The following is a 22,974-nucleotide window of genomic DNA, read 5'->3' as shown; positions in this document are numbered from 1 at the left end:
TGAAGTTTCGAAAGCTAAGGGGTGACCTTATAGAGGTTTACAAAATTATGAGGGGCATAGATAGGATAAATATACAAAGTCCTTTCCCTGGGGTTGGGGAGTCCAGAACTAGAGAGCATAGGCTTAGGGTGAGAGGGGAAAGATATAAAAGAGACCTCAGGGGCAACGTTTTCATGCAGAGGGTGGTACGTGTATGGAATGAGCTGTCAGAGGATGTGATGGAGACTGATACAATTGCAACATTTAAAAAGCATTTGGATGGGCATAGGAATAGGAAGGGTTTGGAGGGATACGGGCCGGGTGCTGGCAGGTGGGAGGAGATTGGATTTGGGGTATCTGGTCGGCATGGACCGAAGAGTCTGTTTCCGTGCTGTACATCTGTGACTCTATGACTATAAGAAATCGAATCCCTTTTTCCCACACTAATCTCTTAGCCACGTGTTTATTTCCCTAATTTTCTTATCCCTATGCCAATTAACACATGGCTCAGGCAGTAATCTAGAGGACCTGTTCTTCAATTTCCTTCCTCATGCTTGATAATACCCAAACAGGTCTTCCTTTGTAACCTTGCCTATGTCCTTTGCGCCAACATGGACCACAACAATTGGATCCTCCCACTCCCACTCCAATATCCTTTTAAACCGTTTGGAGATGCCCTTCATCCTGGCACTGGGCAGGCAACACACCATGCCAGACTCCCGATCTAGTTCACAAAGGATACTATCTGTCCCCCTAATTATAGAATCCCATATAACAACTGCTTGTATTTTTGCTCCCCACTCTTGAATAGCCTTCTGCACCATGGTGCCATAGTCAGCTGGCTCATCCTGTCCACAACCTTTTCCCTCATCCATACAGGGAGCAAATATCTCATACCTGTTGGATAAGGTCAAAGGCTGAGGCTCTTCCACCCCTGAACTCAGAATCCCCCTACCTGCCTCATTTACAGTCACACCCTGTCGTTCTCGATCACGAACGGAGTTGGAATTACTTAATCTCCCAGGTGTGACTGCCTCCTGAAACAAAGCGTCCAGGTAACTCTCCCCCCTCCCAGATGTGCTGCAGTGTATGAAGCTCAGATTCCAGATCATCAATTCTGATCCAGGGTTGTTCTCGCAACCAACACTTGCTGCAGATGTGATCATTGCCGTTCACAATGGGATCAGCCAGCTCCCACAGCATACAGCTACAGCACATCACCTGCCCAGCCATCTCTACTTAATTAATTAATTTGTACAAATTTATGAGTTAAACGATTTTTAGTACTTCTGTTGTCTTATTCAAATAATCAACTAATAGTAAACTATTAATCAATCACATGAAACTCAAGAAATATCAATCGCAATGCTTTACTTAGCAACACACAAGAGTCGAAAATGTGTTGCTGGTTAAAGCGCAGCAGGTCAGGCAACATCCAAGGAACAGGAAATTCGACATTTCGGGCACAAGCCCTTCATCAGGAATGAGGCAAGTGTATCCAGCAGGCTAAGATAAAAGGTAGGGAGGAGGGACTTGGGGGAGGAGCGATGGAGATGTGATAGGTGGAAGGAGGTCAAGGTGAGGGTGATAGGCCGGAGTGGGGTGGGGGCGGAGAGGTCAGGAAGAAAATTGCAGGTTAGGAGGGCGGTGCTAAGTTCGAGGGAATCGACTGAGACAAGGTGGGGGGAGGGGAAATGAGGAAACTGGAGAAATCTGAGTTCATCCCTTGTGGTTGGAGGGTTCCCAGACTGAAGATGAGGTGCTCTTCCTCCAACCGTCGTGTTGTTATGTTCTGACGATGGAGGAGTCCAAGGACCTGCATGTCCTTGGTAGAGTGAGAGGGAGAGTTAAAGTGTTGAGCCACGGGGTGGTTGGGTTGGTTGGTCTGGGCGTCCCAGAGGTGTTCCCTGAAGCGTTCCGCAAGTAGACGGCCCGTCTCCCCAATATAGAGGAGGCCACATCGGGTGCAGCGGATGCAATAGATGATGTGTGTGGAGGTGCAGGTGAATTTGTGGCAGATATGGAAGGATCCCTTGGGGTATTGGAGAGAGGTAAGGGAGGAGGTGTGGGCGCAAGTTTTGCATTTCCTGCGGTTGCAGGGGAAGGTGCCGGGTGTGGAGGTTGGGTTGGTGGGGGGTGTCGACCTGACGAGGGAGTCACGAAGGGAGTGGTCTTTGCGGAACGCTGATAGGGGAGGGGAAGGAAATATATCCCTGGTGGTGGGGTCCGTTTGGAGGTGGCGGAAATGACGGCAGATGATACGCTGTATACGGAGGTTGGTGGGGTTCTGTCCTGGTGGCAGTTGGGGGGGGCAGGGCTCAAGGGAAGAGGAGCAGAAAGTGGAGGAGATGCGGTGGAGGGCATCGTCGATCACGTCTGGGGGGAATCTGCGGTCTTTGAAGAAGGAGGCCATCTGGGCTGTACGGTATTGGAACTGGTCCTCCTGGGAGCAGATGCGGCGGAGATGAAGGAATTGGGAATATGGGATGGCGTTTTTACAGGAGGTAGTGTGGGAGGAGGTGTAGTCCAGGTAGCTGTGGGAGTCCGTCGGTTTATAGTAGATGTCTGTGTTGATTCGGTCGCCCGAGATAGAAATGGAAAGGTGTAGGAAGGGGAGGGAGGAGTCTGAGATGGTCCAGGTGAATTTGAGGTCAGGGTGGACGGTGTTGGTAAAGTTGATGAACTGTTCAACCTCCTCGTGGGAGCACGAGGCAGCGCCAATACAGTCATCGATGTAGCGGAGGAAAAGGTGGGGGGTGGTGCCAGTGTAGTTGTGGAAGATGGACTGTTCCACATATCCTACGAAGAGACAGGCATAGCTGGGGCCCATGTGGGTGCCCATGGCAACTCCTTGCCATGGGAGGATTGGAAAGAGAAGTTGTTCAGGGTGAGGACCAGTTCAGTCAGTCGAAGGAGGGTGTCAGTGGAAGGGTACTGGTTGGTGCGGCGGGAAAGGAAGAAGCGGAGGGCTTTGAGTCCTTCATGATGGGGGATGGAGGTGTACTGGGACTGGATGTCCATCGTGAAGATAAGGCGTTGGGGACCGGGGAAGCGAAAGTCATGGAGGAGGTGGAGGGCATGGGTGGTGTCCCGAACGTAGGTGGGGAGTTCTTGGACTAAGGGGGACAGAACTGTGTCGAGGTATGCGGAGATGAGTTCGGTGGGGCAGGAGCAGGCTGAGACAATGGGTCGGCCGGGGCAGTCAGGTTTGTGGATTTTGGACAGGAGGTAGAAATGGGCGGTGCGGGGTTGTGGGACTATGAGGTTGGAGGCGGTGGATGGGAGATCCCCTGAGGTGATGAGGTTATGGAGGGTCTGGGAGATGATGGTTTGGTGGTGGGAGGTGGGGTCATGGTCAAGGGGGCAATAGGAGGAGGCGTCCGCGAGCTGGCATTTGGCCTCAGCGGTATAAAGGTCAGTGCGCCAAACTACTACCTTGTCTGCCAGTTTGATGGTGAGGTTGGGGTTGGAGCGGAGGGAGTGGAGGGCTGCACGTTCTGAGGGTGAGAGGTTGGAGTGGGTAAGAGGGGTGGACAGATTGAGTCGGTTAATGTCGCTGCAGCAGTTGGCTATAAATAGATCGAGGGCGGGTAAGAGGCCAGCACGGGGTGTCCAGGTGGATGGGGTGTGTTGGAGGCGGGAGAAGGGGTCGTCAGAGGGTGGTCGGGAGTCTTGGTTGAAAAGTAGGCACGGAGGCGAAGGCGGCGGAAGAATTGTTCAATATCTCGCCGCGTGTTGAACTCATTAATCCGAGGGCGTAGGGGAATGAAGGTGAGGCCTCTGCTGAGGACTGATCTTTCATCCTCAGAGAGGGGGAGGTCTGGAGGGATGGTGAAGATCCGGCAAGGCTGGGAGCTAGGACCTGGTGTGGGACTGGAGCTGGGAGTGGGGGCAGGGTTAGGGGCAGGGGCGGGGACGGAGATCGACGTAGGGGCGGGGTTAGACATGGTGACGAAGCTCAGTGTGGGGGCGGGGTTACGCGTGGTGACGGAAGTAACACAAGAGTCCTTTGTTTTTGGTTAAAGGAGGAGATGCAGCGGAGGTGGAGAAATTTGGAGAATGGGATAGAGTTCTTGCTGGATACTGGATGGGAGGAGGTGTGGTCCAGGTAGTTATGGGAGTCGGTAGGACTGTCACTGAAGATGGAAATGGAAAGATCAAGAAAGGGGAGGGAGGTGTCCAAGATGGACTAAATGAATTTGAGGGTGGGGTGGAAGTTATAGGCAAAGTCGATGAACTGCTCCCGTTCAACTAGGTGCAGGGCACTGCACTGATGCATTCATCAATGTAACGGTGGAAGAGTTGGGGCACAATGCCTGTCTAGGTACCGAAGAGGGACTGTCTGATATAACCAACAAAAAGGCAAGCTCCCTTGGGCACACTCCTGATGAAAGGCTTCTGCTCGAAACGTCGATATTCCTGCTCCTCGGATGCTGCCTGACCTGCTGTGCTTTTCCAGCACCACTCTAATCTTGACTCCCTTGGAAACAGGCAGCCTTCCTTAATTGGACAGCAAAATGCAGTCGTGTGTCCCACCAATCACCTCAATGGAGCTACAGCTCATGTTTATCCTCAGCAATGGGAGACCTGCCAACTCCAGAAATAAGTCAAACTCCGTGTCTCAATTGGTGTCATTATCAACACCCTTAACAATAACACCATTCCCAGTTTAAAAAGCTGTGTTAAAGTTAAAATGCAGTTTGCCTAGCACTGTCATTTATTGTCTCCAAGGAACGATGATTGAGGATTTATTTCTGTCTTCCTCGTAAATAAATAAGGTTTTCCCATGAAGAATGAAAATTATATTGACATCACTGACGCTGCATATCACATTTAGAAATGTCATGGTTTGGCCTTACGCAGCACCAATTAGAAAATAACAGCTCCCTTATTTTTCTATAGTTTACATAGTTTCAGTTTTTACCATAAATGTTTATTGTGGTAATTTGACATTGACCAAGTTATTCACCTGCCTCACTGGCATGTTACAGACCCGGTAATTTTACAATTGTGTTTTGTGGTGCAGGGATCTTTTTCAATATGACTCAAGTTAGATGAGATTCCAAATGAAGAAAGGTCAGTTGCTCCTTGTTGTCCTTTAGCATCATGCATCCTTCCCTTTTTTTCTAAACAGTCAAAGTATTACAGTAATTAGTTGGTTTCTTCATTGATAGTCTACAAGGTCTGTGGACTTTAATGCAAGTATTTAAAATATCCTAGTGACAGAGAATTTCAGGAGCAAAAATGTGCAAATGGGACATAAATCATGAACTTACAAGTCACAAGCAGAATCAAATAAATTTCCCTTGAGCAAAGACAGATATTAATATTTAGACAATGGTTTTGCAGACTCCATATTAAGGTAACCCTATCATCTGCACCTTTCATAACAATTTGATGTATTGCAGTGACTTTGTAATCTTATCAATTAAGAGCTAGGGATGTGTCACCTGGGATCAATTAGATTCTTCTGAAGGAAATTATAAAGGTACCAAATTTAATTTCTCCATTATTAATTCATCAAGGATTTTACCAAGTTCAAAGTTTGTGAGAAGATTCGTAGCTCGGGTGCTCGTTGTTATCGTTCTGTTTGGTGAGCTGGGAATTTGTGTTGCAGATGTTTCGTCCCCCATCTAGGTGACATCTTCAGTGCTTGGGAGCCTCCTGTGAAGCGCTTCTGTGATCTTTCCTCCACCATTTGTAGTGGTTTGAATCTGTTGCTTCTGGTTGTCAGTTCCAGCTGCCTGTTGCAGTGGTCGGTATATTGGGTCCAGATCGACGTGCTTATTGATTGAATCTGTGGATGAGTGCCATGCCTCTAGGAATTCCCTGGCTGTTCTCTGTTTGGCTTGTCCTATAATAGTAGTGTTGTCCCAGTCGAACTCATGTTGCTTGCCATCTGCGTGTGTGGCTATAAAGGATAGCTGGTCATGTCGTTTCGTGGCTAGTTGGTGTTCATGGATGCGGATCGTTAGCTGTCTTCATGTTTGTCCTATGTGGTGTTTTGTGGAGTCCTTGCATGGGATTTTGTACACTACATTGGTTTTTCTCATGCTGGGTATCGGGTTCTTCATCCTGGTGAGTTGTTGTCTGAGAATGGCTGTTGGTTTGTGTGCTGTTATGAGTCCTAGTGGTCGCAGTAGTCTGGCTGTCAGTTCGGAAATGCTCTTGATGTATGGTAGTGTGGCTAGTCCTTTGGGTTGTGGCATGTCCTCGTTCCGTTATCTTTCCCTTAGGCATCTGTTGATGAAATTGCGTGGGTATCTGTTTTTGGTGAATACATTGTATAGGTTTTCTTCTTCCTCTTTTTGCAGTTCTGGTATACTGCAGTGTGTTGTAGCCCTTTTGAACAGTGTCTTGATGCAACTTCTTTTGTGTGTGTTGGGGTGGTTGCTTTCATAGTTCAGGACTTGGTCTGCGTGAGTGGCTTTCTTGTATACCTTTGTGATGAATTCTCTGTTAGGTGTTCTCTGTACAATCACGTCTAGGAATGGGAGTTGGTTGTCCTCTTCTTCCTCTCCAGTGAATCGGATTCCTGTGAGTGTGGCATTGATGATCCGGTGTGTGTTCTCTATTTCTGTGTTTTTAATGATGCCATGGTATCACAAAGGTATACAAGAAAGCCACTCACACAGACCAAGTCCTGAATTACAAAAGCAACCACCCCAACACACACAAAAAAAGTTGCATCAAGACACTATTCAAAAGGGCCACAACACACTGCACTACACCAGAACTGCAAAAAGAGGAAGAAGAACACCTATATAATGTATTCGTCAAAAACGGATACCCGCGCAATTTCATCAACAGATGCCTAAGGGAAAGACAACGGAACGAGGACATGCCACAACCCAAAGGACTAGCCACACTACCATACATCAAGAGCATTTCCGAACTGACAGCCAGAATATTGCGACCACTAGGACTCATAACAGCACACAAACCAGCAGCCACACTCAGACAACAACTCACCAGGACGAAGGACCCGATACCCAGCATGAGCAAAACCAATGTAGTGTACAAAATCCCATGCAAGGACTGCACAAAACGCTACATAGGACAAACAGGAAGACAGCTAACAATCCGCATCCATGAACACCAACTCGCCACGAAACGACATGACCAGCTATCCTTAGTAGCCACACACCCAGATGACAAGCAACATGAATTCAACTGGGACAACACTACTATTATAGGACAAGCCAAACAGAGAACAGCCAGGGAATTCCTAGAGGCATGGCACTCATCCACAGATTCAATCAATAAGCACATCGACCTGGACCCAATATACCGGCCACTGCAACAGGCAGCTGGAACTGACAACCAGAAGCAACAGATTCAAACCACTACAAATGGCGGAGGAAAGATCACAGAAGCGCTTCACAGGAGGCTCCCAAGCACTGAAGATGTCACCTAGATGGGGGACGAAACGTCTGCAAAACAAATTTCCAGCTCAGCAAACAGAACCACATTTTACCAAGTTAACCAAACTGTGTCTTTGGAATCTTCAGAAGTGCAAGACTCATCACTGGAAAAAAAACATTAACTCTGCTTTCTCTGCATAGGTGCTGCCATAAATGATGAATTTCTCCAGCAATTTATGTTTATAATTTTAGATGACTGGCATTTCTTTGTTTTGATTTAGAGCTGAGTAGATCTTTGCTAGGTAAGGGAGTCAAAAATTGTGGGGTGGACAGATTGAAAAGTGGAGTTCATATTACTCCCAGATTCACCTTGATGATGCAACTACCAGATCAGCCACAATCCAACTGAATGAGAGAGGAGGGTAGAAGAGCCAAATAGTCTACTCCAGCTCCAAACTCCTATGTAAGGTGAATTATTTTACTCCTCAGACTTGCATCTAGACCTGGATTCTACTGACCATCAGATCGATTTCAAGAATATTGTCTCTCATGCTGACTCCCATTAATACCCAGCCCACACAACCCATCTGTCTTCTCCTTTCCGCAAGCAAGTACATCAGTGCTGTACTTTCCTGGCCTTCCTCACAATAGGCTTTGAAAGAAGTTACACTAAATTATACTGGATTTGGTTCCCAACCTTGTTCAGATAGGTATAGGGACGAGGTTGTAATTGTGCTTCAGAATGGGGATACTGTTTTAACCAGGCAGACACTTTGCCCACTCTCTGCACGTCGGATGTCAGCTATTGTAGAGCACCTTCTGTTTCAGCAGGAGCACTGTGTGACAAAGCAACTGCTCCCTTCCCTGACTGAAACCCTGAATCTTCCAAAAGGCCTAGCTGCTAATCTGCAGCAGCAATGCTACACCTGTAGATATACGTTGACAATACCCTTCTGCCAAGCAAAAAAGAGACCATTATAAAACTGCCTTTCCTTCCCCCATAGCATTTCTTTTTTAATTTGATGAAACCATACTCATGCATCCATCTGTCCACCACAGATGTGTAAAACTGCCCTGCATTCAATCCCTGCTCATCCCCAAGACTGGGAGAGTGCAGTCTCCATAAACTAGTGTGACACCGTTCTTACAATGACCTTCTCTCTTGTGTTGCATCTGTTTTGACTTAAATAAAAAAGGTGACCATCAGGGCCATAGTATGAGGAAGGGAAGAAGGGAAGGGAGGGAAGAACAGATGAAAGAAGGAAGGAAGAAGGAAACTGTACTTGTCACTGTATCTCAGACCCAATTTCAGATTGAAATCTAGCAACCGATACAGTGTTTATTTAAATTGCACATTGTTTTGAATACAGTAGCTCTGGAATTCAGCTCACCATGAATTACAGATTCCATAGGCATCTGAAAGGAATTCATTGCCTCAGTAATTTCAGGTTTTTCTGACCTCCAAGTGGATAAGTATTCCCTTATTGATTATCTTGTAACTGTTCCCTCTTCCACCTCCATTCTTGCAGCTTCACCCTCTGTCCCCATTCCTCTTGCAGCATCTTTCTCTGATGACCCATCTTATTCCCATCTTTTCCCTCCCCAACATTCTTAGCAATAGCCCTTTACAAGATACAATCCAGGTTCCACGACAAATATCCTCTTTAAAAGAGACTAGCCATAGCACAGGCAAAAAAGCACGGCTAACTTTTTCTTTCAATAACCATCACAGTGAACAAAACTTCAAGGGCTGGCTTCTCTGGAAGCATTTCTGGTATTTTGAGCCCTGTTACACGTTGAGAAATTGTCTTGTTTCCAGGTACATAGCTCTAGCCTGGGCCAAACTGGTGCCACTTGCTGTTTCTGGTACAAGTTGCTGGCATCACTTTCCATCAATCTGAGGACCAAACTTTTCCTTTTGTTTCCAAGCTGTCTGTTGGACTCAAATTCTGTCTTGCTGTATTTTACAGTTGGTTATAACAGTTACAGGTATCAAGGTGTGGCATGCTGAAGTAAACCATTCAAAATGGATATTCTGAAAATGAGCAATGGACAGAAGAAGAAAATTAATGAGGGTAACTCAATCTTTGGATAAAAATGTTAACAGGTGAGAACCTTTTCTTTGAGAAGGTGACCAAACAGGTGGATGAGGGGAAAGCTGTTAATGTGGTGTATATGGATTTCAGTAAAGCATTTGCTAAGGTTCCCCATGGTAGGTTACTGCACAAAATATGAAGGCATGGGATTGAGGGCGATATAATGGTTTGGATCAGAAATTGGCTAGCTGAAAGAAAACAAACGGGTGGTGGTCCTCATTTTTACCTAGTTGATGGGAAATGTTCATCCTGGAGTTCAGTTATGAGTCATGTACCACAAGGATCTGTTTGGGTCCACTGTTTGTCATTTTTATAAATGACCTGGATGAGGGCATAGAAGGCTGGGTTAGTAAATTTGCGAACAACACTAAAGTTAGTAGAGTTGTGGGTAGTGACGATGGATATTGTAGGTTACAGACAGACAGAAATAACCTTCCTTAAAAGAGCTGTGCTGAGAGGTGGCAGATGGAGTTCAATGCAGATTCACTTTGGAAGGAGTACCGCAATGCAGATTACTGAACTAATGGTAAGATTCTTAGTAGTTTGGATGAGCAGAGCGATCTCGGTGTCCATGTACATAGCTCCTTCAAAGTTGCCACCCGGGGAGGTCATGCTGCAGCTGTACAAACCTCTGGTATGGCTGCACTTAGAGTATTGCATGAAGTTCTGGCCACCGCATGATTGGAAGGATGTGGAAGCTTTGGAAAGGGTTCAGAGGAGATTTACTAGGATGTTGCCTGGTATGAAGGGAAAGTCTTACAAGGAAAGGTTGAGGGACTTGAGGCTGTTTTCGTTAGAGAGAAAACGTTGAGAGGTGACTTAATTGAGACATTTAAGATAAACAGAGGGTTAGATTGGGTGGACAGTGAGAGTCTTTTTCCTCAGATGGTGATGTCTAGCACGAGGGGACATAGCTCTAAATTGAGTGGTGATAGATATAGGACAGATGTCACAGGTAGCTTCTTTATTCGGGGACTAGTAGGGGCATGGAGCACACAGCCTGCAACAGTTGTAGACTCGCCAATTTTACAGGTATTTAAATGGTCATTGGATAGGCATAGGGAAGAGAATGGAATAGTAGAGGTTAGATGGGCTTCAGACTGGTTTCACAGGGCCAAAGGGCCTGTCCTATAGAACATGTTCTATGTTCTATGATCTATGATATTTGATTGCACAATTATTTAAAATTAAAACAAATCCCACTGGCAGAGACGGAAAAATTCAAAAAGTAAAAGTTTAAGAAAAGCTCCAAATCAAATGGTGGCTCAGTGGATAGCATTGCTGCCTCACAGCACCAGGCACTTGGGATCGATTCTGGTCTCAGACAACTGTCTGTGTGGAATTTGCATGTTTGCTCCACATCTGTTTGGGCTTCCTCTGCGTGCTCTGGTTTCCTCCCACATTCCAAAGATGTGTGGGTTAGGTAAACTGGCCATGCTGAAGTTCCCATAGTGTTATGGGATATGTAGATTAGGTGCATTAGTTATAGGAAATGTAGAATAACAGAGTAGGGGAATGGGTTTGGTTGCAATACTCTTCAGAGGGACAGTGTGGACTTGTTGGACTGAATGGCCTGTTTCCATACTGTAGGGATTTTATGATTCCTATTTATGTCCATTGGTACAACCACAGGTGGTGAACTGTTAAAGATTAAAAAAAAAGACAATAATCTCTGCTCATTGATAGCAAGAATTTCTCCCTTTGGGTGTACTAAAGTTTCAGCTTTTCCTTTAAACTGGAACCATCAAGGGCAATATGGGTTAATCATGAGTTCTGTAGAAATACAATGAAAAATAACTTTTTTGGCATTCCCAAATGGCAGAATTGACTACAAAGAGGTTTCCTTCTCTACTTGGCTGTGAAGCAAAGCATCAAGAATATGCCATCAAGTTTATTGTGTACAGCCAGCAGAGGTTGGCCAATTTGGATGTCAGGAGTGAAGCAGTGTTAAACAAGGCCTTCATGCTGTCAAGCAGACACAAAGATGCTGCAGTCTCTCTAAAAAAAAGAGCTGCTGAAGCCTGTTGATGATGTCTGAAATTGCTCTGCAATTTTATTTGGCCTGAACTAGTTATTGAGGGTAGTTTTAAAATGACTGGTCCGAAGTGACTCTCATTCCCCTCAAAACATAAAACTTAAAAGTTACTTCTTTCTTACAGCATATATGAACACTGGATTTAATTCTGAAAATATAATAGACTCTTATTTTAAGATGAAGTAATCATTAGTCAAAGGAATCTTAGCATTGATGCATGCTTCTCCAGGAAATTTATATACAATGCCACACCCTGCCACCAAATGTGAAGATTAAAGCTGAAGCATGTAAATGATAACAAGAGAAATAAAACCAACTTGAGGCAATTTTGGCGGTGTCTTCTGCAAACAGACTGCACAGGAGTACTTTTGGGAACCATTCACATAAAGTAGCAAATATACAATTAGACTCCACAAAACCCATAACTTCAACAGAACCAGTAGCAAAACGCGAACTCACAAGATGAAATGGTACAATCTTCACATCTAAAATAATTGCACTCATTATTGATGTAGGACTTAGCCAGCACTACAATCTCTCTCTGTTCTCACATCTTGGTGATTACTGGACAATCAAAGCTATCAACCACAGCTGTGCACTACGCATCTCCCAAATTCCAAGGACCATTTCTTGCAAATCAAAAAAATACCACACAAGATGAGGGTTAGCTCTTTCTGATAAATGTGTCACAGTCCTAACATTCAACATATGCACTTTGGTCAATATGAACTTTCTAAAACTGGCTTTGAAAGTGGGAAATTTAACTCAAATGTGATCTATTTTGACTTATCCATAAAGAATTAACTCAGGATTCTGGAACAATGTTAAAATGTGGGGGAGGCTACCAGCTTTTGAATAAGCATGTTAGAGATGACACCACCTTTTATTCATAGAGTAAAACTCAAAATCAATAGCCTCTGAGACTGTGTCTACAAACTTGTTATTCAAAGAATGATACAGTCTATCACAAGCAGTTATGAACAATCCTCATTCATTCTGCCACCACATTTTAACTTTGGATCAATTGTCTGGCCAATAGAAGGATTGATCATGCAGTCACATGGTCAAAACTGACTTCAGATAAAATATCTTATTTCTCCAAGAACTGGCCAGCACCAAGGTATTTTGGCAACTATCAGAACCAGAAAGTCATTCCCCCAGTAGGAAGAAGAGGACTCTTAGTGGATAGCCAGTGAATCCAATCAAAAAGAGGGCCACTGAGTATACTTCACCTGCAAACATTTCTCTCCATAAAATATCAAACACGACTTTGTCTGGAAGACCAAAGGTTATTGATTTCCATTCATCAAAAGAACCACAAGAGGGAATCTATACAAGCCTACAACACAGACATCTTAAAGGACAAAGGAAAAATGTAATTTACCTCCTGACTTTCTACTAATAATTTAAGTGCATGCTTTATCATTAGAATTCATCTTTACTTAGGTGCTTAAGGAAATGAACTTAAGAGATGTGGCATGGATGAACAATGTCTTCTGACTTAAATTACCCGAAACCTACTTCACGCTTATTACAAATTTAGATTAGACTTACAGTGTGGAAACAGGCCCTTCGGCCCAACAAGTCCACACCGACCCGCCGAAGCGCAACCCACCCATACCCCTAACCTAACACTACGGGCAATTTAGCTTGGCCAATTCACCTGACCCGCACATCTTTGGACTGTGGGAGGAAACCGGAGCACCCGGAGGAAACCCACGCAGACACAGGGAGAACGTGCAAACTCCACACAGTCAGTCGCCTGAGTCGGGAATTGAACCCGGGTCTACAGGCGCTGTGAGGCAGCAGTGCTAACCACTGTGCCACCGTGCCGCCCAATGTTCCCTCGAAACATACATCTTATTATGGACAACAAAGAGGTGAGCAAGAAAAGGGAAAATGTTATCCTGCCACATATTTCTGTCAATGATGATGTCCATCATGCATTTCAAATTAGAAGCATTATGGTAACAAAAATGTTGGCAGATCAAGAAATCAAGGATTAATCTCAAGGTGAGGAGTTATGCTTGCAAAGGTATGGAACTAATTTAGCTTGGAAGCATTGGCAGAATTAAGAGCTTGTATCACAAAGAGCTTTAGTAATGTAACTCTTGTACTACGAGCAGAGGTATGCATTAAGGAAACAAATGTTGAATAAAGGCAAGATGATTATAATGTATTATGTATTGAGAGTTTTGTGTCACCCTTTTGCAGTAGGAGTAGTAAGTGAATGTAGAAATTTGCTACTAATTAAAGAAAATACATTGGCTGGCTTAGAGTCTTTGGATGCATTGTGATAGGAGAATGCTCCAATATGAGGGTCTGGGCCCAACTAGTTAAATGTGCAATGACATGGCGGTGTTATGACATGGCGGTGTTATGACATGGTGGTGAAACCCTCTGCTAATTAAACTAAACACTCAGAAAAGCTCACTGCGCCCCATAATCTGTTAAAGTATGAGTGACAGCAAACTCCCAACTCCCACTTTTTAAAGAAAAAATACAAACTTATTCTTTAACTCTAAAAATGAACATTAAACAACAACTATTTACAACTCTAAGCCTCCTTTCTGTTACATGTTTGTCATCTGCTTCCAACTCTACAACACTATACAGTTCCAATAAAAGCTCTTATTAAAATTACAACAACTTAATTTCAAAACCACACAGTGGGTGTCATCGGTGTCTGTCTGCCTCTGGCTGAATATCTCCCTGGGTCATCTTCAGTCTTCTGATTCCAGGATGGAAAATGGAAAAGGTACCTTTGATAGAGAATGTTTTGCAAGCAGTTACTCTGATGGCAGTTGGTCCCTCTGGCTAACTGTCAAGATGTCTGATTCTTTCTACCCTAAACATCAGATCATCTCATTGGCAAATGCAATAAATTCAAAATCGATTGGGTTTTAATATCCTGGGGCATAATTTAAACAGATTGCTGTTTAAACAACCATTCAAAATGAACCAATCAAAACTCAGGTATATATGTCACAGCCAAATGTTACATATTTTCAATTTTCCAGGACACTCTGAGACTGCTAGTCAGTCACATGACAGGTGCCTATAAGCTTGCAGTGCAAAACACTCTCTCTTAAAGGTACAGTACACGCCTTCAACTTCATAACAGTTGTCACAAACAAAAATTCATGTGGTGACATATTCCTTCAATAGCTACATGAATTAATCTGCAAACATGTTAACATTACCACTACAAGAAGGATAAAATGTTTAATACAGATAAAAGAAAATGTCCTAGAAACAAACTGCACATGTTGCAAATGACTGAGGATTAACTATCTCTTGTGCTGGGTCCATTTAGTTTGTAGTTATTCAATTGTCTTTCAATGAGCATTATCTTGCTCCCAGCTAATCTGTTGCCCACCAAAATTATAGGAGAATCCAGTCTTTGCACTGCTGACTTGCACTAATAGCTTACTCTGCGCAAAAATATGATCAAGTGTGCGACATTATTGATACTTTTCGCATAAGACATTCTCACCAATTCAGGTGTGAGGTAGCTTTGCTTTCATTTTACTTTGACTTTTTTTATTCAATTAAACATGCACTTAAAAGGACATTAGATTCCAGATATTTATGATAACAATGTGTACTGCCTGGCAACAGTGGAAAAACATAATAAACCTCAGATGAAGACTGGATTATGTATGGTTAATTCTACCGAATGATAGGTGAGGTGAAGAAACACAGAGTCAAAATTCTCATCACACACATACACTGACATGGATGATTTTCTGATACTTGATTGATAATCCAGAAAACGTGAGTTTTGGTTACTTATATACACTTTAAGGTCTGAAGGCAACATTTTGCCACTTTTAAAAGAAAGGTGAGGTTAGACAATAATGACCAGCATTATCCATATCACAGAATTTTTAAGGAATATACCTCTGGCATCAAACAGATTGCTGTACACAAGCCTCAGTCCACAAATCAACACAAGAGTCTGTCCATATCTGAACTACTCAAGGGAATGATTGCATCCTATCATATTGAAAGATAAATAGACTTGCTGCAGTCAAGCTTTCTATTTTGTCTGATGACTGAACTATACAGGATTTGTTTTCTGTCTGTTTAGAAGAATAAATATTCTTGACACTTCTCAGTAAAATTAAGTTTCTTTAATTTGGATGCATTTTCAGATGGCCCCCGATCTGATTGTTGAATAACAAATGTCCAGCCAGGCTTTTCTTCCTACAAATGGGCTGCTTACTTGCCATTGTGTAGGTTTACTTAGAAAGTATAGCCAGTAGTTAATGCAGAACTCCAACCAAGAAATACCTTGAATAATCATGTATACTCACACAATTAAAGGTGATCATGTGCCTGTACTTAAAATGCTTGAAAGTGAATGGGATAATAAGAAAAACAGCACAGTATTCTGCTTTCTTGCAATGTCTTGCAAACTGAAAAAAAATGTGCACACCAAGACAGATGAAGCACGATTTATTCATCTGACACCTCATGTACAAAGCACGATAAACAGGGAGCTCGCTCAGGAATGTTATATGAGTTTCCATTTAAAGTCATTTTCACTATCATCTACTTAATCAATGCCATGTAGTTTGTTATCTTAACGAACCAAATATTTACCCTCCCCATGACACAGTTATTGGTCAAATTCACACTGTAAGAAGAGAAGAATTTGGAACAGGAGTAAAATTCCTGATGAAGAGCCTTTCAACCCTTCAGTCTGGTCCTCCATTTGGTAAGATAATGGCCGACATTTGGTGGTCTCTATTGCACAGTCTGGCTCTCCAGTAAGAGCTGCTGCCTATGAATAGGATGGTGGCACCTTTATCAAGTGTGGGAAATTGTCTCATGAAGGATCACTAGACTGGAAATGTGAACTCTGCTTTCTCTTCACAGATGCTGCCAGACCTATTGATTTTGTCCAGCAATTTCTGTTTTTGTGTATTTCAGAACTATAGGGTCTGATCTGATGAAGCAGGGGAAAAACATTTATTGGTATAAGTAGAAGAGTCTCTTGAAGTCAGCAAGCTATAGTTTATTGCATCTTAACAAATATTTACAGGTTACCTTGATATCATAGACACGGTTAATGAGACTTTGAAAAGGAAGAGAGATTTCTGATTCATGTAGCGCAGAAAAGGCCCTTCAACCCTTCAAGTCTGGACTACCATAACTACCACTAAACGTGCACCAATCCCAATTTCCTCCACTTAACCCATATCCATGAATCTTATCATATTTGAAGTATTCATCCATTTTTTTCTTTTTAATTTTGTAAGGTTTCTAACCTCCACTATCTTTTTCAGGCAGTGCATTCCAGATTCTCACCACTTACTAAATGTAATTTTTTTTCCCAAATCCTCTCTGAATCTCAAGCTCCTTACCCAAAAACCATGCCCTGTTGTGATTGACCACTCAACCGAGGGAAACAGCTGCTCTCTATTCACCTTGTCTATACCTATCATAATCTTATGAATGTGAATCATGTCTCCACTTAGTCTTCTCTACTCTATAGAAAACAAACCAAGGATACCAAGTCTCTCCTATAGCTCAGTTTCTCCATCCTAGCGAACCTCCTCTGTGCCCCTTCGAGAGCTATTACATCCCGTTTTTAGTGAGGTGACCAGAACTGCACATACTCCTCCAATGCGGCCCAAGCAATATTCTGTACATCTCCAATATTACCTCCTACTCTTTATACTCTGTGCCACGACTGATGAAAACAACTGCCCCATGTACTTTCTTAAATATGGTATTCACATGTTCTTCTGATTTCAAGAATGTGATAGAGTCATGGAATTGCACAGCATGGTACAACTCATCCATGCTGATCAGATATCCTAAATTAATCTAGTCTCATTTGCCAGCATTTGACTCATATTCCTCAAAACTCTTCCTATTCATATATCCTTTTAGTTGCCTCTTAAATGTTAGAATGGTACCAACCTCCACCACCTTCTCTAGCAATTCATTCCATACACACCAACTTTTGCATGAAAAAGTTGTCTCTTAGATCTTAGATCTTTCTGATCTATGCATACTTACCCCAAGGTCCCACTGTTCTTCTGGACTACCCATTGTCCTGCCATTCATTAAGTATTCCCTCATTTTCTTTCTTTCTCTAAAAGTGCATCAGTTGGCACATATCACTGTAAATACCATCTGTCATTGATCTGCCCATTTGAACAATCCATCCATATTTTCCTGTAATCTACAAGCATCTTCTTCATTATTAATCATTGAACCAATCTTGGTGTCACCTGTAAATTTGTTTAGTACACCTGCAACAATTTCATCTATATTGTTGGAACATGGTGGCTCAGTGGTTAGCACTGTTACCTCCTAGCACCAGGGACCTGGGTTCGATTCCAGTTTTGAGCAACTGTCTGTATGGTGTTTGTACATTCTCCCCACATCCATGTGGGTTTCCTCTGGGAGCTCTGGATTCCTCTAACAGTCCAAAGATGAGAAGATAAGGTGAATTGGCCATGTTAAATTGCCATTTTGTGTTAGGTGCATTAGTCAGAGGGAAATGGGTCTGGGTGGGTTACTCTTTGGAGGGCTGGTGTGGACTTATTGGGACGAAGGGCCTGTTTCCGCACTGTAGGGAATCTAATCTAATCATAGCAAGTTTTGAGAAGATTTGTAGCTCATCAGTTTCTAGATGTAGGCTTGCTCACTGAGCTGGAAGGTTCAGTTTCAGATGTTTCATCACCACACTAGGTAATATCATCAGTGAGGTTCTGGATGAAGCACTGGTGATATGACCCACTTTTTATTTATGTGTTTAGGTTTCCTTGGGTAATAAAAAATGGACCATACCACCAGAGCATCGTCCAGATGGCTCACTGATGATATTACATAGTATGGTGATAAAACGTCTGAAACTGAACCTGCTAGCTCAGCAAGCAAACCTACATCATAATCTAATCATTTATGAATATAGTAAGCAATAAGATTCCCAAGACTGAATGTTATTGTGCACTGCTGGATATTAGGCTCCAGTCAGCAAACAGCTTTCTCCCACTACCCTTTGCATCATGTCACTAAGCCAGTTTCTGACCATCTCACTAAGTTTCCCTCAACTCCAATCAGTCTCCCAAGTGGTACTTGGTCAAAAGTTTTGTTAAAATCCATATTAACTCTATCAAATTAACATCCCTCATCCATAATCTTGATCAAATTTTCAAAATATTCTAACAAATTTGTTAGCGAAGAAGGTTACCTCAGATTACAACAGGATCTTGATCTGATGGGCCAACAGGCTGAGAAATGGCAGATGGAGTTTAATTCAGATAAATGCAAGGTGCTGCATTTTGGGAAAGCAAATCTTAGCAGGACTTATACACTTAATGGTAAGGTTCTAGGGAGTGTTGCTGAACAAAGAGACCTTGGAGTGCAGGTTCATAGCTCCTTGAAAGTGGAGTCGCAGGTAGAAAGGATAGTGAAGAAGACGTTTGGTATGCTTTCTTTCATTGGTCAAAGTATTGAGTACAGGAGTTGGGAGGTCATATTGTGGCTGTACAGGACATTGGTTAGGCCAGTTTTGTATTATTGTGTGCAATCTGGTCTCCTTCCTATTGGAAAGATGTTGTGAAACTTGAAAGGGTTCAGAAAAGATATACAAGGATGTTGCCAGGGTTGGAGGATTTGAGCTATAGGGAGAGGCTGAACAGGCTGTGGCTGTTTTCCTTAGAGCATTGGAGGCTGAGGGGTGACCTTATAGAGGCTTACAAAATTATGAGGGGCATGGATAGGATAAATAAACAAAGTCTTTTCCTTAGGTTGGGGGAATCCAGAACTAGAGGGCATAGGTTTAGGCTGAGAGGGGGAAGATTTAAAAGAGACCTAAGGGGCAACTTTTTCACACAAAGAGTAGTACATGTATGGAATGAGCTGCCAGAGGAAGTGGTGGAGGCTGGTACAATTACAACATTTAAGAGGCATTTGGATGGGCATATGAATAGAAGGGTTGGAGGGATATGGGTTGGGTGGTGGCGGGGGGGCGGGGGGGAACTAGATTGGGTTGGGATATCTTTTTGGCATGGATGGGTTGGACCAAAGGGTCTGTTTCCATGCTGTCCACCTCTATAATTCTATGACTGTATGCATGACCTCCCTCTGACAAAACCATGCTGACTATCCCTAATTAACCCATGTATTTCCAAGTGGGTATTAATTCACTCCTTTCAGAATTTTCTCCAATAGTTTTCCAACGACTGACATGAGACTCACTGGTCTGTAATGTCTTGATTCATCTCTATCACCCCTCTTAAAAGTTGTCCTCCAGTCCACTGGCACTTCCTGTGATCAGAGAGGAATTAAAAATGTGTTTCAGTGTCAGAGCCCCTGCGATTTCCTACTTCACCTCCCACAGCAGCCTGGGATGCTATTAATCTGGATCGGGGATCTGTCTGTTTTTAAGCCCAACAGTGTCTCTAATATCTCCCTATTTCCTACATAAAACTGTGCAAGTTCCTCACAGTCCCTTTTCCTGAATTCCAGAGTGAAAACTGAAGAGAAGTATTCTTTCAACCCCTTTCCAATATCCTGCTGCTTCACATACAGTTTAACCCTGTGGTCCCTAATAGTTAACTTTTTCATTTTAATGTAGTCCAAATATGTGCAGGTTAGGTAGATGGCCATGCTAAATTGCCCATAGTATCCAGGGATTTGTAGGCAAGGTGGATTAGCCATGGGAATGGGAGGGTCACAGGGATAAGATGAGGGGGTTATCTGGGTGGGATGCTCTTCGGAGGGTTGGTGTGGACTCGAGGGGTCAAATGGCCTGTTTCCAAACTGTAGGGATTCTATGATACTCCAGACACATTCTCACTAAGACCCAATACAATTGTATCAGTTAAGTATTTTTGTATTCAACTCTTCCTGCAACATGCACAAAATGGTTTTATTTCCTTTGGTGAAAAGAAATATTGGTAGTGGCTTGGTGAATATGTTGTGTCAAGAGGTGAGCAAACATAGTTTCATAAATAGTCTGAAACACCATCAAAGTGACTGTGGTCATGGTCCATTATTATTCTTTTCCCCTCTGTTTCTTCATCGCATTTGGTATAAGTGACCATGACACTTTTGTCCACCGCTCATCACCTGCTGTCCACTTCTATAGATCTGCCCCTGTTCCAGTTGGCAAACATGCAGCCACTATATCTTCAGCAATGAACTTTCTTCCCAATCCTATCTTCACTCCCAATATTGAGAGGCACAGAGTCAGTTTCCATATGAACACTGAAGGTATCCAACTTCTCCTGTCCAATTGGGTGTACTTCTTTATCACTTGCAAAGGGAAGTTGTGAATGGACACATTTATACAGATTGTTAATTTGAATTTATTGTTATTCATTCCCATGAAAACTATCTTTATTGACGATCTCTACTTGCTCTTCAGAGGGTGGTAGTGAATCTTCTGCTGAAGGTTTGCTATCTGTGTGATGAAGACACCCACAAAATGCTGTAAAGTAAGGATCCAGGAGTAGTGAAAGAATGAATGTCACAGGATTACTTAATTATGATGAGCATAGTTTAAGTTGATAATTATGACAACATTGCCACATGTTTTAGAGTTTTATTTTGATGAGTTGAAAATGTTAAGGTTACCAGCCTTTTCCCCGAAAGTAAACCTAGGCCATAATTACAAAAAGAAAATTGCAAGCAATCCATTCTGGTGATACATGTTTCATTAATGTTGTAGGAACCTTGCTATCCCATGTTAGAATGAAAATATAGCAATAAAAATGCAGTTGCTTATGATGTTCAACTTCAATAATAATAAGAAATTTTCCAACAAAATGATGTTACGTAATTGCTTGGTATCAAGGTTGTGAGGGTGGCATAGAAGCTCCATGTTCAGCACTACTGCCTTACAGTGCCAGGGACCCAGGTTCAAATCCACTCTTGGGTGACTCTGTGTGGAGTTTACACATTCTCCCTGTGCCTGTTTGTGCTTCCTCCTACAGTTCAAAGATGTGCAGGTTAGGTGGATTAGCCATGGGAATTGCAGAGTTACAGGGATGGTGTGGGTCTTGGTGAGATCTTCTTTGGAAGATCATTGTGGACTTGATGGGCTAAATGGCCTAATGCCACACTATACGGATTCTCCAATAAAGTAGTAGAAGTGTAATTGGTTAATTGCATTTATACACAGTCATGAATTGTACAGCATGGAAACAGACCCTTTGGTTCAACTCATTTATGCCGACCAGATATCCTAAATTAATCTTGTCCTATTTGTCCCATATCCCTCTAATCCCTTCCTATTCATATACCCATCCAGATGTCTTTTAAATGTTGTAATTGTACCAGCCTCCACCACTTCCTCTGGCAGCTCATTCCATGCATGCACCACCCTCTGCATGAAAAAGTTGTCCCTTAGGTCACTTTTAAATCTTTCCCCTCTCACCCTAAACCTATGCCCTCTAGTTTTGGACTCTCCCACCCTGGGAAAAAGCCCTTGTCTATTTATCCTATCCATAATCCCCATGATTTCATTAATGTCACTCCTCAGCCTCCGATGCTACAGGGAAAATAGTCCCAGCCTATTCAGCCTCTCCTTATATCTCAACCTCTCCAACCTTGGCAACATTCTTGTAAATCTTTTCTAAAACCTTTCGAATTTCACAATATCTTTCCTACAGCAGGGAGACCAGAATTGCACATGGTTTTCAAAAAGTGGCCGAACCAATGTCATGTACAGCTGCAACATGACCTCCCAACTCCTTTACTCAATGCACTGACCACTAAAGGCAAGCATACCAAACACCTTCTTCACTTTACTGTTTACCTGTGACTCTACTTTCAAGGAGGTATGAACCTGCACTCCATGGTCTCTTTGTTCAGCAACATTCACTTGGGCCTTCCTATTAAGTGTATAAGTCCTGCCCTGATTTGCATTTCCAAAATGCAGCACTTTACATTTATCTGAACTAAATTTCATCTGCCTGTTCTTGGCCATTGATCAATATCCCATTGTACTTCATCTTTCTCCACTACACTGTCAATTTTGGCGTCATCTGCTAACCATGCCTCCCATGTTCACATCCATATCATTTCTATAAATCACAAAAATCAGTGGACCCAGCACCAATCCTTGTGGTATACTGATGGTCACAAGTCTCCAATCTTAAAAGTAACCCTCCACCACCACCCTCTGACTTCTATCTTCGAGCTAGTTCTGCATCCAAATGGTTAGTTTTCCCTGTGTTCCATGTGATCTAACCTTGCTAAACAGTCTACCAGGAGGAACCCTGTTGAAGTCAATATAGCAATAATGAAGTCAATATAGATATAGGTGCAATCAATATGACCAGTTAGCATGGATCAGAACAATCCCCCTCAAAATATATTCAAAAGATACTCTATACCCCCTCACTTTTCCTTATGTAAAAGGTAAGTGTAAGGTGTTGCATATCAAACGCAATTTGATTGGTCAAACTATCAGATTTAAAACAAAACACACTTTATTCATACACTATAGTTGAAATTTAAAACTGGGTTA

Source organism: Hemiscyllium ocellatum, chromosome 21 (assembly GCF_020745735.1).
Source record: "Hemiscyllium ocellatum isolate sHemOce1 chromosome 21, sHemOce1.pat.X.cur, whole genome shotgun sequence".
NCBI classification, from domain to species: Eukaryota; Metazoa; Chordata; class Chondrichthyes; order Orectolobiformes; family Hemiscylliidae; genus Hemiscyllium; species Hemiscyllium ocellatum.
Note: the sequence above shows the minus strand (reverse complement) of the source record.